This window comes from Stomoxys calcitrans, chromosome 4, assembly GCF_963082655.1.
Source record: "Stomoxys calcitrans chromosome 4, idStoCalc2.1, whole genome shotgun sequence".
In the NCBI taxonomy this organism is placed as follows: Eukaryota; Metazoa; Arthropoda; class Insecta; order Diptera; family Muscidae; genus Stomoxys; species Stomoxys calcitrans.
In genome coordinates this window covers 76701294-76717618 of record NC_081555.1, presented here as the reverse complement: position 1 = coordinate 76717618, position 16325 = coordinate 76701294, and the positions used below count along the sequence as shown (strand labels likewise).

General features: G+C 38.9%; 1 long non-coding RNA gene across 1 annotated transcript; it reads left to right on the top strand.

Annotated features, from left to right (window-relative positions):
• The first annotated feature begins 1952 nt into the window (after positions 1–1952).
• Positions 1953–16033, top strand: LOC106087463 (uncharacterized). The gene is made up of 2 exons (XR_001221280.2): positions 1953–2053; positions 15652–16033. It is a non-coding gene; the product is annotated as an uncharacterized LOC106087463 (long non-coding RNA).
• Positions 16034–16325: the final 292 nt, after the last annotated feature.

The window sequence follows — 16325 nt, the reverse complement described above, 5'->3', positions numbered from 1 at the left end:
TCCCTTGATTCACAAACCTCGAGGAAATGTGGGTGAGATATATACCCATGGTGGTGGGTACTCAAAGATCGGCATTGCCGAATACGTTTAGTTGTTTGTGTCACTGACAGTAAGGTTGCCTTCCTAATTTCTGAAGCAAAGCCACATTCTTCGGGTGGGGCATTTGATTCCTGAGCACGAATTTCAACGGAAGTTCTCTAGAAGGGTTTATTTGGTCAATCAAGTATGAGGCACATTGTAATGAAAATTCGATAGTCAAAAAAGCATAAGTCCGATTCCAGCACAAGTAGCGTTAATACAATTAACGCTAATAAAATTTTCCGGCGATCTTTGCAGGATCAATTAGCTGTAAATGGATTAAAAAATTAATATATTTGCCATCCTATTCTGGTGGGTGCAAAGAAAGGGTTTTACCACACATTTGGTCTATTTCGGCTACATACCTATCACTGCGCATTTGTTGTTCAATTGTCACCACGTTTCACATCAGCCATTTTTATACCTACCACCGAAGGGGGGTATATTCATTTTGTCATTCCGTTTGCAACACATCGAAATATCCATTTTCGACCCTATAAAGTATATATTCTTGATCAGCGTAAAAATCTAAGACGGTTTGGCCATATCCGTCCGTCTGTCTGTTTTTCGTCCATAAGCAGGTTAAGTTCGAAGATGGGCTATATCGGACTATATCTTGTTATAGCCCCCATATAAACCGATCCACCGGTTTAGGGTCTTAGGCCCATAAAAGCCACATTTATTATCCGATTTCGCTGAAATTTGGGACAGTGAGTTGTATTACGCCCTTCGACATCTTTTTTTAAATTTGGTCTAATCGGTCTATATTTTGATACAGCTGCCATATAGACCGATCTCTCGATATAAAGTTTTGGGGTGATAAAGTGAGTTGTATTAGGCATTTCGAGATTTTTCTGCAACTTGGCCCAAATCGGTTCAGATTTGGATATAGGTGCCGTATAAACCGATAGTCGCCGAAATTTAAGACAGTGATTTGTGTTAGGACCTTCGCCATCCTTCTTTTATTTGGCCTAGATCGGTCCAGATTTTAATATAGCTGCCATATAGACCGATCCGCCGATTTAGGGTCTTAGGGCCATAAAAGCCACATTTATTATCCGATTTCGCTGATATATGGGGCAGTGAGTTGTGTTAGACCCTTCGACATCTTTCTGCAATTTGGCTCAGATCGGTCCAGATTTGGATATAGCTGCCATATAGACCGATCTCTCGATATAAAGTTTTGGGGTGAAAAGTGAGTTGTATTAGGCATTTTGAGATTTTTCTGCAACTTGGCCCAAATCGGTTCCGATTTGGATATAGCTGCCGTATAGACCGATATCTTGATTTAAAGTCTTGGCCTCATATCGGTCCTGATTTGGATATAGCTGCCATATAGACCGATATCTCGATTGAAGGTGTTGGCCCCATGTAATCCGATTTCACTGAAATTTTACACAGTGACTTTTGTTAGGCTTTTCGACATCCGTGTCGTATATGGTTCAGATCGGTTTATTTTTAGATATAGCTACTAAAAAGATCAATATTTTGTTATACACAACTGAACAATGACTTGTACTTAAAGTACTTGGTCCAAATCGGAACATATATCGATATAGCTGCTATGGGGCATAAGGTATGCATTTTTCACCGGATTTCGACGAAAGATGGTTGACATATATACCTGAGGTGGTGGGTATCCAAAGTTCGTCCCGGCCGAACTTATCGACTTTCTAGTTGTTGGTTGTGCCAAGGACAAAACTCCAAAAAAAAGTTGGGTTTTATGCAAATCCATCCAACTGAGTTAAAGATGAATACCAAACAAATTATTATCAAAGTGTAGGAGATGAAAATGTAATACCTATCTCATCATTACAATACACCCTAATGTTTGAACGTCAGTCAGTTTGTACTTCGACATTTAACTTCTGTTTGTTTTATTTTGTTTGTTCTTTCCATTATGTTGCGATACTTGCGAGGGGTTTTTTTCTAAATTAAAAAGTATGAAACAGTACGAGAACATGTATCCCCTGAGGTTAGTATGGTGTTGAAATTTCTAAAGTGAAATGAACAGCAGCAACAACAAGAACAACAACACAGGGCAAATACCGACCCAAACGAGATATGAACAATTTCTTATTTCATTCCGTTCACTTATGCTTTTTTGTTGTTTTTTATTCCTGCTGTTGGTTTTTTTTTGTATTTTTTTTTAGTTTAATAAAATTTTAAACGGGGTTTGTGGGATGCGCCCCAATGAAAAGGCTGGCAACTCAGCGGGGGGAGGGGCTATTTGCAAGATGAAAAACATGTGAAGGATCTCCCTTCCCATTTTTAAATGCCTCATAAAAGCCATTAAGAACTTTGATATTTGGCCAAAGTTGCAAACATGTTATATGCCCGTGTAGAAATGTAATGTAGCATCTCGCACATGGCTGACAACATGGCTAGGGAGAATCATATCAAATTCACGTTCATTTGGTTGCAAGCAGAAACAATTCTATTTTCTTGAGACTTATCCAATAATGGGGTTTGCTACTAATACAGGATAATGGTGCATATGAAAAATAATTTCAAAAGAAAGAAATGCTGCCGAGAAAAATAAATGGATATTTCAATATGGTTATCAAACATTGATAAATTGAATAAGGGCCGTATTAGAAGGTAACCTGTGTAGTCTGAATTTTGGAGTTGTAATTATTTTTTAAATGTTACACTTATGTTAGACAATTACTTCGCTTATTTATTAGCTTGCAGCCAAGAATTGTAATAAAGTCAAGTAAAGTAATGTCCAAATAAAGCCATCTCACAGATAATGCGTTTCTCCGGACGAAAATCTTAAAGATAAAGAAATTCGGTCAGCCAATGTGATCTTTGCATACCCATTACTATAGCTTGTCCACGACTACCCATATCAAACTATCCGATACACATTGCTTATATAAGAAGCTCTATTATTATTATGAATTTGGTGGAAATCTTATGATCCTGCTTTAAACACTTGAAGTCAAATAAGGAAATTGATCTATATGGAGGCTATATTGGACTGTTTACTCATATGCACCATAGGTTAGGTTAGCTAAGAGTGGCAGTCCTTTACAGACTCATTTGGACAATTTTAAGTCCATTGTGATACCACAGCAGCGACAGACCATGGCTTCTGGCGGAAATCTAACCAACGACCCCTGCACAGGCAATCCAAGCACGCTACCAACTGGGCAACCGTGGCACCCATAATCATATGCACCATACTTGGCACAAATGTTGAACGGATTAACATTTTTAACCTAAATTTTATGAAAAATACGGCTACTGTTCACTTAAGAATGCAAATTAGGATATCGTGGCATATAGAATCTATAATCTGTATCAACTTCGACACAATATCTTTGTTTTTAATGACTAGCGTAATAACGGATAATGGAATTTCTGGGAAATGGAAATTCTGGAAATAATTAAACAAAGATATCGTTTAAAAGAACACGAATAAAGATATCTTTAAGTTAGATCACGTTGAAAAGACAATAATCCAGTAATTGACTTGTTGTGCGCTCTAAACACTAACAACTAACCTCGAAAAAGAAAATCTAATTAAAGAATGCTACTTACAGAATTCTTAATTGTTTTTCATACAACGCACCTATATTGGTTCATGTCTGGTATTGTATCCCCAGCTAAGTGACGATGTTTGTTAGCCGCGATAGACGGTGAATGACATAGGAAATGCTCCAACGTCCCATTATCTTCCCCACATGCCCTATACATGCTATCACTTGCCGCACCGATTTTTCATAAGTGAGCTCGTAGTCCAATGTGTCCTGTTATGATACCGAAAGTTTTAGTGACCTCCAGCTTACTTCCTTTCAGTAATAGCCTCGCCTTTTCACAATATGAATTTCCCCGTAGGATATTCGTTGTGCCACCGACCGCTTCGCTGTTCCACAGTGACAAATAGGCGGTCGTTGCCCACGCCCTTAATTCAGACTGCATCGACCCGAGAGGTTTCGGATTAACCAGATGCGGATCGTGCCACCCTCGTAGAAGGCGTTAATCTCCTTCTTACACTTCCAGCTTCCAGGGGTTCAAGAAGTCAAATCGGGAGATCAGTTTGTATGGGAGCTATATCTAAATATGAACCGATATTTGCAATCCCCAACGACCAACATCAAAATTAAGTATGTGTGTAAAATTTCAAGCGGCTAGATTTACGAGTTCGACCGCACGGGACGGTTCGAAAACTTACAAAAAGGGATAGAGGTACCTTAGAAGATTGCAAAAATTTGCATCTGAACATGTAGCATCTTGAGGCCACTATTGCCTCATGTTCCAATTTTAGGATCTTTGCCTATCCTAGTCTTCCAAATCTTGAGAAAGTTGGTGATGGTTCCATCGTTGGAACACTGTTCGTTAAGCTGTGTTGGGTCTCTTGCCCCTGCACTGCGTTATGTTTTTATATTAGCATCTCCGCTTATCCTAGTCTTCCTATTATTGGGACATTCGGTGATGGTCTCGTCGTCAGTCCCTGTTTGTTTGGTGGTATTGCGTTACTTGGCACTGGACAGCATGATGTTTCAATAAGAAGATCTTTGCCTATCCTAGTATTTTTAATTTTGAAATAGACAGCCTTGGTTCAGTAGTGCGCAATACGTTTAGCCTTAGCCAAACTTGTCACGGAGATTTGATCACTGTTCACCACAAAGAGAGTTAGTTCCACCTTCTCTTTCCTGTGGAAGACCTCCAATTTCTCTGCGACAAAATTTGTCTGTAAATAGTTAAGTTTTCAACATCCTAATCCGAAAAAAATCGTAATTACTAAAAATTCTCACTTTTATCCCTTAGAACAATTTTAATGGATACTTTGGAGAAAATTTTCATCACAATGTTCTGCATATCACATACAAATTTGTAATATATGTGTTATATGCTGTTGTTGTTGTGGTAGTTGTTGAGACGCTTAACAGATGTCATTATGCAAAATTTCAGACAAATCGGGTTAATAATTACCTTAGGAGGCTCAATGAGTTAAATGGGGAGATCGGTTTATATGGGAGCTACATCAGGTTGTAGACCGATTTGAACCATACTCCTCTTTTTTCTATATTACACTTAAATATATCTCTGAGCAAAATTTTAGAGCTTTATGTTAACCCTTACTATTTTTGTCCAACGAATACAAAAGGAGGGAACACTGTGCGCTACGAGGAAGATCCATTTTTTGGCCGAATGGTTCTTATGTGGAATCTACTTCCGATAAGGACACGCAACAACAAATGTCGACCGCTTCACCCGAAGACCTCTGGTCCATTGTGTCCGTCCTGGAAAGAAAATAAATAGCAGAGAAGAAAGAAACGACAAATCGAATAATAATTACGACTTCTGGAGGCTCAAGAAGTCAAGACCTCAGATAGGTTTAAATGACAAGTATATCATGTTATCAACCGATTGTGACCATACTCAGCACAGTTGTTGGAAGTCATAATATATATAGCACCTATATCAAAACATGGACCGATATAGCCCATTTACAATGCGCAAAATTTATAACTATGATTATAATTATGGAGCAGGCTTATAAGAACAGTCACATATCCTTTTAAATAAACACAATATAAAACCCATAAAAGGAGAATTTTTTGTCTGATTTTGCTGAAATTTGGGATAGTGAGTTATGACGGGACCCTTGATATCTTTGTTTAATTTGGCCATATCGGTCTTGATTTGGATACAGTTTCCATATACACCAATTTATTGATTTAATGTCTTGGGCCCATAATAGGCGCATTCATTTTCCGACTAATTAGAAATTTTGTGCATTTCGTTGTAATTTGGTATAGCGAGTTGTGTTATGCTCTTCGACATCCCCAGATCGGTCCAGATTTGGATGTTGCTGACATATATACCGATCTCTCGATTTAAAAATTTACCGACCCTATAAAGTATATATATATATATATATTCTTGATCAGCGTAAAAATCTAAGACCATCTAGCCATATCCGTCCGTGTGTCCGTCTGTCTGTTGAAATCACGCTACAGTCTTTAAAAATAGAGATATTGAGCTGAAATTTTGCACAGATTCTTTTTTTGTCCATAAGCAGGTTAAGTTCGAAGATGGGCTATATCGGACTATATCTTGATATAGCCCCCATATAGACCGATCCGCTGATTTACGGTCTTAGGCTTATTTTGCTGAAATTTGAGACAGTTGAGACAGTTGAGACATTTGAGTGAGTTGTGTTAGGCCCTTCGACTTCCTTCGTTAATTTGGCGTAGATCGGTTCCGATTTGGATATAGCTGCCATATAGACCGATCCTCCGATTTAGGGTCTTAGGCCCACAAAAGCCACATTTATTATCCGAATTTGAAATTCGGGACAGTGAATTGTGTTAGGCCCTTCGACATTTTTCTTCAATTTGGCCCAGATCGGTTCAGATTTGGATATAGCTGCCATATAGACCGATTTTTTGATTTAAGGTTTTGGACCCATAAAAAGCTCATTTATTGTCCGATGTCACCGAAATTTGTGTTATGTTAAGCCCCTTGACATTCTTCTGCAATATCGCACAGATCGGTCCAGATTTGGATATAGCTGCCATGTAGACAGATATCTCGGTTTAAAGTCTTGACCCCATAAAAGGCGCATTTATAATCCGATTTCACTGAAATTTGTCACAGTGACTTTTGTTAGGCTTTTCGACATCCGTGTCGTATATGGTTCAGATCGGTTTATTTTTATGCCCTCCACCATAGGATGGGGGGTATACTAATTTCGTCATTCTGTTTGTAACTACTCGAAATATTCGTCTGAGGCCCCATAAAGTATATATATTCTTGATCGTCGTGAAATTTTATGTCGATCTAGCCATGTCCGTCCGTCCGTCTGTCTGTCGAAAGCACGCTAACTTCCGAAGGAGTAAAGCTAGCCGCTTGAAATTTTGCACAAATACTTCTTATTTGTGTAGGTCGGTAAATGGGCCATATAGGTCCATGTTTTGATATAGCTGCCATATAAACCGATCTTGGGTCTTGACTTCTTGAGCCTCTAGAGTGCGCAATTCTTATTCGATTTGAATGAATTTTGCACGACGTGTTTTGTTATGATATCCAACAACTGTGTCAAGTATGGTTCAAATCGGTCAATAACCTGATATAGCTGCCATATAAACCGATCTTGGGTCTTGACTTCTTGAGCCTCTAGCGTGCCCAATTCTTATCCGATTGGGATGAAATTTTGCACGACGTGTTTTGTTATTATATCCAACAACTGTGCCAAGTATGGTTCAAATCGGTTCATAACCTGATATAGGTGCCATATAAACCGATCTTGTGTCTTGACTTCTTGAGCCTCTAAAGGGCACAATTCTTATCCGATTTGAATGAGTTTTTGCACGAAGTATTTCGTCATGATATCCAACAACTGTGCCAAATATGGTTCATAACCTGATATAGCTGTCATATAAACAGATCTGGGGCAAGACGTTTTTTATTGTTACTTTCAACAACTATGTCAAATAAAGTACAAGTCGGTTGATAACCTGATATAGCTGCCATATAAACCGATCTGGGATCTTGACTTCTTGAGCCTCTAGAGTTCGCAATTATTATACAATTTGCCTGAAATTTTGTACGACGGATTCTCTTATGACCATTAACATACATGTTTGTTATGGTCTGAATCGGTCTATAGCCCGATACAGCTCCCATATAAATCGTTCTCTCTATTTTACTTCTTCAGCCCACAAAGAGCGCAATTCTTATTCGAATTGGCTGACATTTTACACAGGTCTCCAACATATAATTTAATTATGGTCCAAACCGGACCATATCTTGATATCGCTCTAATAGCAGAGCAAATCTTTTCTTATATCCTCTTTTTTACCTAAGAAGAGATGCCGGAAAAAGAACTCGACAAATGCGATCCATGGTGGAGGGTATATAAGATTCGGCCCGGCCGAACTTAGCACGCTTTTACTTGTTAGATATAGCTACTGTACTTTGATCCAAATCGGAACATATTTTGATATAACTGATATGTGACATAAGGTATGCAATTTTCACCGAATTTTAATGAAAGTTGGTTTACATATATACCCGAGGTGGTGGGTATCCAATGTTCGGCCCAGCCGAACTTAACGCCTTTTTACTTGTTAACCGATGAATTTGGTACAAGGGCTGTATTCGGCCTTAACATAGCTTTCCTGAATATGGTGGAGATCGAACTATATTTATGTAGCTGCTATGGTTTCATTAGCTATAACCACGAGAGGTGGTTAATATATGTATCCGAGGTGGTGGGTATCCAAAGTTTGGCCCGGTCGAACTAAATGGCTTTTTGCTTGTTTGTTTTTCATTTGAATAATATTCACAATTCAAGAATATGAGTATTTTTATAAGGTAAATATTAATCTTTTTTAAGCTATTTTCAAGTTTATCAGTTTTGGTCATTTTAACTCAAAAAATTTTTGATGAAAATAGCAAATACTGTCTGCTGAAAAATAGTAGTTAATTTTGATGCTATTGTAACACTAGTTCTGCAATTTCAGACCAACAGGTTGACTCCTGAAAAGTCTGATGTTTGCTGAAAGTGACTGCTGCTTAATTATGAAGAGGATTTTAGAAGAAAAAGTAAAATACATATGTAAATCTCAGTGGATTTTATAATCATCACCGAATGTATACTTTCCATAACCTTTTTTCTTTTTTTTCTTTAAATTTAGAAACAAAAGACCATGCCAGTCATGTACACATTAGTAGAGCAATAACAAACAATTTGGGCGAGCTCAGTCACATTTCGAAACGTATACTAATGGATGGATCAGCTAGCTTCTTTACAAAAAATATTCCACAAATTAAAATCATATCTTCCAACAAAAATTTCTAAAAAATACCAAAATTATTCAAAACAAGTAACAGCAAACATAAACAAGTACGAGCGTGCTAAGTTCGGCCGGGCCGAATCTTATATACCTCCACCATTGATCGCATTTGTCGTGTTCTATGCGCGGTATCTCTTTTTAGACAAACATAGAATATTGAATAAGAACTGTTATGCTATTGGAGCTATGTCAAGTTATAGTCCGATTTGGACCATAAATGAAATGCTGAACATTGTAGAAGTCATTGTGTAATATTTCAGTTCATCCGGATAAGAATTGCGCCTTGTATGGGCTCAAGAAACTTATTCGGGAGATAGGTTTATATGGGAGCTATATCAAGCTATTGAGCTATTACGGTCGGAAGGACGGACGGATAGACGGACGGACATGGCTAGTTCGCATATTTCGAGGTGTTACAAACAGAATGATGAAATTAATATACCCCCATCCTATGGTGGAGGGTATAAAAATAGCATAACATTGTTTTCAGTTTACTAATACAGTAGCCCTATGGTTGCGGAAACAACAATTATGTCTGATTTTCCATTTTGTTTTAGCAAACATTTTTGCTGTTTGGAATAAAAAATTTGGTTGAATGGAGAACTTGCCAAACGAAGGGTGTGTATGATTTAGCGCGGCCAAAATGGACTCTGAAGTTATATGTTTATTCAAAATACATTTTTATTCAAACTCCATCATGCATAAAAGAAGCATAAACCACCACAAAAGAAACAATTCCAAAACAATATTTCCATTTTTTTTTTCTTCCAGTTCGTGGCCACGACATTTCCATAAAACGACCCAAAAAAAGTTGGATTGAGTGAAACTGTAAGAGGAACAATACCTCCTCATCCATAATCAGACATCAACAAAAACGCCAAAAGTTCAAAGAAATTTCCTGTGTTAGGTAGGCTAAGACCCACAATCTTTTGGAATTTTATGTCCAAAAATGCATTGTACAGTTCTCAGTTGGCTGTGTACAGTTTTGAAGCCGAACAACTCAGAACAATTTGTATCTTAATTTGCCAAAATGGCAACAGAATGCCAGAGACATGTTGACAGTACCATCGGCCCATCACGCCACCACACCATGCAATTCAAATAGGGAATGTCATTTCTGAGCGACCGACCAAGAGGCCAGCACAAGCAACCCCTCCCACCAGCGCACAGTGGAATAGAATCGATAGAAAGTAGTACAAAATATGTAATTTAAGAACGGTAATGTTAACGAGATCAAGTGCAAAATATCAAGGCCCTAGGTGGTCCGGGCGCCTCTTTATAGCATCCTTAAGATGGTCACCTCGGTATTTCGAAAAATTATTCGGGCTGACAAATCTTTATTTGTGGTCCGACTTCCAATTTGCCAAATAGTGCTCAAAAATCCCTTCAAAAAGGCCTGCTTGAGGATAACAACATTAATTTTTTTTATTAAAGATGTTGTTGAGATTGGCGTCGTATTTCGCGATTTATGAATGTATTTCTGATCCGATTTTCATTTTGATGCACAATTTGGATTGGTGACAACATTAATAATGACTTTGTCCCAGCATGCGTCAACATACGGTAATTCAGTAAATAATATAAAGTTTGGAAACCAAGAATAAAAAAAATACTTGCATTTATTAGTCTTTATTGAAAAGTTGTATAAATAACTTTGGATTATTGAAGTTGCTTTAAGTTTGAAGTTTAAACAAGATATGCCAATTTAAATAGGCGCTTAGTTCGACCGGGCCGAGTCTTGGGAACCCACCACCATGGATTCTGCTAAAAACTTTTACATACTAAATTTAGCTGAAGGGCATTGTTTTATTCTACAAACCAAACTTCTGTCAAACCAGAAAAAATTACAGCTTCTAGGAACCGAACAAGGATAAGCGAGAAACCGGTTTTAATGGGAGCAATATCAGATTATGGACCGATTTGGATCGTACTTGACACAGTTGTTGGAAGTCATAAAACAACAGTACATGCAAAATTTCAGCCAATTCGGACAAAAATTGTGGCTTGTAAGGATTCAAGAATTCAAATCGGGAGATCGGTATATATAGCAGCTACATCAGATTAAATACCGATGTAGACAGTACTTGGCACAGTTAATTAAAGTCATTATAGAACACTATTTGCAAGATTTTAGCCAAATCGGATAAAAATTGTAGCTTCCAGGGGCTCAAAAATTCTAATCGGAAGATCCAAATCTGAACCGATATGGCACATTTGCAATCCCCAGCGACCTATTTCAAGCGGCTAGCTTTATCGCTATCGTGATTTCGACAGACGGACATGGCTGGATTGACTCAGAATGTTCAGACGATCGAGAATATATATTCTTTATGGTGTCTTAGATAATATTGTGAGGTGTTACAAACTGAATGAATAGGCTAGTATAACCTCTTCCTATAGTGGTGGGTATAAAAAAAAGAAAAAAACCCTCGATTTCTTAAATTCTCAAATATTTATGTCAATCATCGTTATGACATTATATTTTAGCCATTCCACCAATTCTTTAGTTACAATGATCTCCGCTTGTTAAACAATGCAGTGTTAGGATAACCTTCTCAGTATGACCAGTTCTAGTTCTTTAGGGTACACCCCATAGTCCACCTGGTCGTCTAGTTTGGAACCATCCATACAGAAGTCTGTTACTTTTATTACCAGGATATTGTAGTCATAATCGGTTCTATCAGGAATAGTGGTACAGCTTTTTTATCACAAAACGGCTCAGATAATGTGTAATCGGCCTGGAACATCACCACTTGACCAACGGAAAAGCTCCCTTAGCCTCATAGCTGTGATCGCAGCGAATTGTCTAGCCACAATGTACAGAGGCATTAGGTGTAGCATTGAATTCAGTGCATCGGATGGTATCGTACTCAGTGGGGCTGTGATGCACAAACAAGCCACCCTTTGGATACGGATGTGTAATGAACAGTAGATGCACTTTTAGAGCGTCGTCCACTAGAACACAACACCATGTAGCATTTTAGGTCTGACAACAGCTGCATATACCCAGTCGCCTTTTTTTCCCTTTTCAGAATGTTGGAAATAAAGATCAATTTCCTGTCTAGCAAAACACCCAGGTATTTTACCTTTTCAGTAAATGGAACATTCTCTCCTCCCATTGAGGCCGGTGCCATTGAAAACAACTACTTCTGTCTTACACGGATTTACGTCTAGAACGGATTTACGTCCTGAAGTATATATCTAAGATTGCTGGGAAACTTTCCCCTAACTGCACTGAACACGTCATCAGCATACGCGACCCCTTTGACACCTTCTTCTACCAGGCACAATAGTACCTATTAATAGCTATTATTCAAAGTGGAGGAGATAGCACACCTCCTTGAGGGGTTCCTCTTCTGGCCCATTTTCTGGATCTACAGATCCCATGCGTAATACATCTTCTAGTAAATAAGTTATTAACAATTTTTCTTGCGGAAGTGTGGATACCTGGAAACTCCTTCAGCTCCTTCGTGATTGAGGTCAGTTTTACATTATTGGAAGTACCTTCAATGTGAAGAAATGCTACCGTTGTATATTTCTTGACAGCGGACAACCCTCTATGTAGCCGACTAGGTCGTGAAGGGCTGTTTTAGTGGACTCTCCCTTGCTATATGCATGATTTGGCCAAGAAAGTCGATCTCCCCAAGATATGCTTCTATCAACCTGTCTAGAGTCCCTGCCAAGAGGCGATCGTACCACTGACGGCGTTGAAATTTTGCACTTGAACTCGATAACATCTTGCCTCCAACCATTTGAAAGAGTTATTTTTATACCCTCCACCATAGGATGGGGGCCATGTCCGTCCGTCTGCCCGTCCGTCCGTCCGTCTGTCTGTCGAAAGCACGCTAACTTCCGAAGGAGTAAAGGTGCTTGAAATTTTGCACAAATACTTCTTATTAGTGTAGGTCGGTTGGTATTGTAAATGGGAAATATCGGTCCATGTTTTGATATAGCTGCCATATAAACCGATCTTGGGTCTTGACTTCTTGAGCCTCTAGAGTGCGCAATTCGTATCCGATTGGAATGAAATTTTGCACGACGTGTTTTGTTATACTATTCAACAACTTTAAAAAGTATGGTCCAAATCGGTCCATAATCAGATATAGCTGCCATATAAACCGATCTGGGGTCTTGACTTCTTGAGCGTCTAGAGGGCGCAATTCTTATCCAATTTGAATGAATTTTGGCACGTAGTATTTTGTTATGATATCCAACAACTATGGCAAATAAAGTACAAGTCGGTTCATAACCTGATATAGCTGCCATATAAACCGATCTGGGATCTTGACTTCTTGAGCCTGTAGAGGTCGCAATTATTATCCGATTTGCCTCAAATTTTGTACGACGGATTCTCTCATGACCATTAGCATACGTGTTTTATTATGGTCTAAATGGGCCTTTAACCCTAAACAGCTTTATAAATCGATCTCTCTATTTAACTTCTTGAGCCCTCAAAGGGTGCAATTCTTATTCGAATTGGCTGACATTTCACACAGGTCTCCAACTTATAATTTATTTGTGGTCCCAACCGGACCATTTCTTGATATCGCTCTAATAGCAGAGCAAGAGATGCCGGGAAAAGAACTCGACAAATGCGATCCATGGTGGAGGGTATATAAGATTCGGCCCGGCCGAACTTAGCACGCTTTTACTTGTTTTGCTTAAAAAGAGATGCCGGGAAAAGAACTCGACAAATGCGATCCATGGTGGATGGTATATAAAATTCGGCCCGGCCGAACTTAGCACGCTTTTACTTGTTATACCCTCCACCATAAGATGGGGGGTATACTAATTTCGTCATTCTGTTTGTAACTACTCGAAATATTCGTCTGAGACCCCATAAAGTATATATATTCTTGATCGTCGTGACATTTTATGTCGATCTATCCATGTCCGTCCGTCCGTCCGTCCGTCCGTCCGTCTGTCTGTCGAAAGCACGCTAACTTCCGAAGGAGTGAAGCTAGCCGCTTGAAATTTTGCACAAATACTTCTTATTAGTGTAGGTCGGTTGGTATTGTAAATGGGCCACATCGGTCCATGTTTTGATATAGCTGCCATATAAACCGATCTTGGGTCTTGACTTCTTGAGCCTCTAGAGTACGCAATTCTTATCCGATTAAAATGAAATTTTGCATGACGTGTTTTGCTATGATATCCAACAACTGTACTAAGTATAGTTCAAATCGGTCCATAACCTGATATAGCTGCCATATAAACCGATCTTGGGTCTTGACTTCTTGAGCCTCTAGAGTGCGCAATTCTTATCCGATCAGAATGAAATTTTGCACGATGTATTTTGTTATGATATCCAACAACTGTGCCAAGTATGGTTCAAATCGGTCCATAACCTGAAATAGCTGCCATATACCGATCTTGGGTCTTGACTTCTTGAGCCTCTAGAGTGCGCAATTCTTATCCGATTGAAATGAAATTTTGCACGACGTGTTTCGTTATTATATCCAATAACAGTGCAAAGTATGGTTTAAATCGGTCCATAACCTGATATAGCTGCCATATAAACCGATCTTGGGTCTTGACTTCTTGAGCCTCTAGAGGGCACAATTCTTATCCGATTTGAATGAATTTTTGCACGAAGTATTTCGTTATGATATACAACAACTGTGCCAAGTATGGTTGAAATCGGTCCATAACCTGATATAGCTGTCATATAAACAAATCTGGGGATTTGACTTCTTGAGCTTCTAGAGGGCGCAATTCTTATCCGATTTGGCTGAAGTTTTGCATGACGTATTATTTTATTTTTACTTTCAACAACTGTGTCAAATAAGGTTCAAATCGGTTCATAACCTGATATAGCTGCCATATAAACCGATCTGGGATCTTGACTTCTTGACCCCTAGAGGTCGCAATTATTATCCGATATGCCTGAAATTTTGTACGATGGATCCTCTCATGACCATCAACAAACGTATTTATTATGGTCTGAATCGGTCTATAGCCCGATACAGATCCCATATAAATCGTTCTCTCTATTTTACTTCGTGAGCCCCAATGGCCGCAATTCTTATACGAATTGGCTGAAATTTTACACAGGTCTTCAACATATATATGGTCCGAACCGGACCATATCTTGATATCGTTTTAATAGCAGAGCAACTCTTTTCTTATATCCTTTTTTGCCTAAGACGAGATGCCGGGAAAAGAACTCGACAAATGCGATCCATGGTGGAGGGTATATAAGATTCGGCCCGGCCGAACTTAGCACGCTTTTACTTGTTTTTCCTATATTACCACTGTGCAACGGCAACCATCATTTCTGTCAACATTAGTGGCGGCGTAGTAGAGTCTGTAGTGCATTCTTTTGAAAATTAGTATGCTTTAGCTGTGGTTTTTACAACAATGTCCGCCCCAGCCCTAGTTCTTGTGCCGCTGCTGTTGATGACAATGGTGGTGACAGTGATGTAAAGACATCATACGGAGGAGGACATGCAACAAGAACATTGCGATTGAGGATAAAGGCAACAGCAATAACTACAATTGGAAAAACTGGAAGAACTGGAGGAGCTGGAGCAACATCAGCAGTATAGAGATTAGACGAAACTGTCAGGACTTTGGGTATATCAATGCATTTTGAAACTGTCGCTTTTTGTTTGCTCGTCCTTTTCTGGTCGTTGTTTAACGATTTGCGCGGGTTTTAGTTTGCTTACATCCCCTTTTCTACACTCCAATCGTATTGTTGTAGTTCTTGTTTGTTTGCCTACTTTGGCTTTCACTGAAGACAGAATCCTATTGTCAACAGGAAATATACAAATCGCTTGCAGGATGCGAAACAGAATGAACAACAACAAAACTAGCAACCACCGACTGCATCAACATACATATCAGCATCGAGCGCTACAGGAACAACCTAAAATCTTGGCAATGGCAACAAACAATGCAAAGGCGAAGGCAATAGCAAAGAAAATCGCGTTTCTAACGTGCATTAACATCATTCATTCTCATCAACGTGGCTGGATTTATCGGCATGTCACGATGCAGACCCACCAACAGTGTTTCAAGGACCGCAATTATGTTGCAGCATGTATGGGTTTATACGAGCTTTGATTGTAACTACTGAAACCATGGTTGTGATATCAAAAAACTTAAAATGTTCGAGTCTCAACAGAGGCCTGTTTCAACAATTGTTTTAACTCCACCCTACCAGAAAGGTCTGAAATTTAGGTAATATTGTAATATATTTTTATACCCTCCAATATAGGGTAGGAGTATTCCAATTTCAATATACCGTTTGTAACTCATCGAAGAATTGATCTGACACCCAACAAAGTATATATAACCTTGATCGTTAAGACATTGTAAATCGTTTTAGCCATGTCCGTCCTTCCGTCTGTCTGGCGGAAGCACGCTAACTTTCGAAGTAGTAGAGCTAGGCGCTTAAAATTTTGCACATATACCCCTTATTGGTGCAGGTTG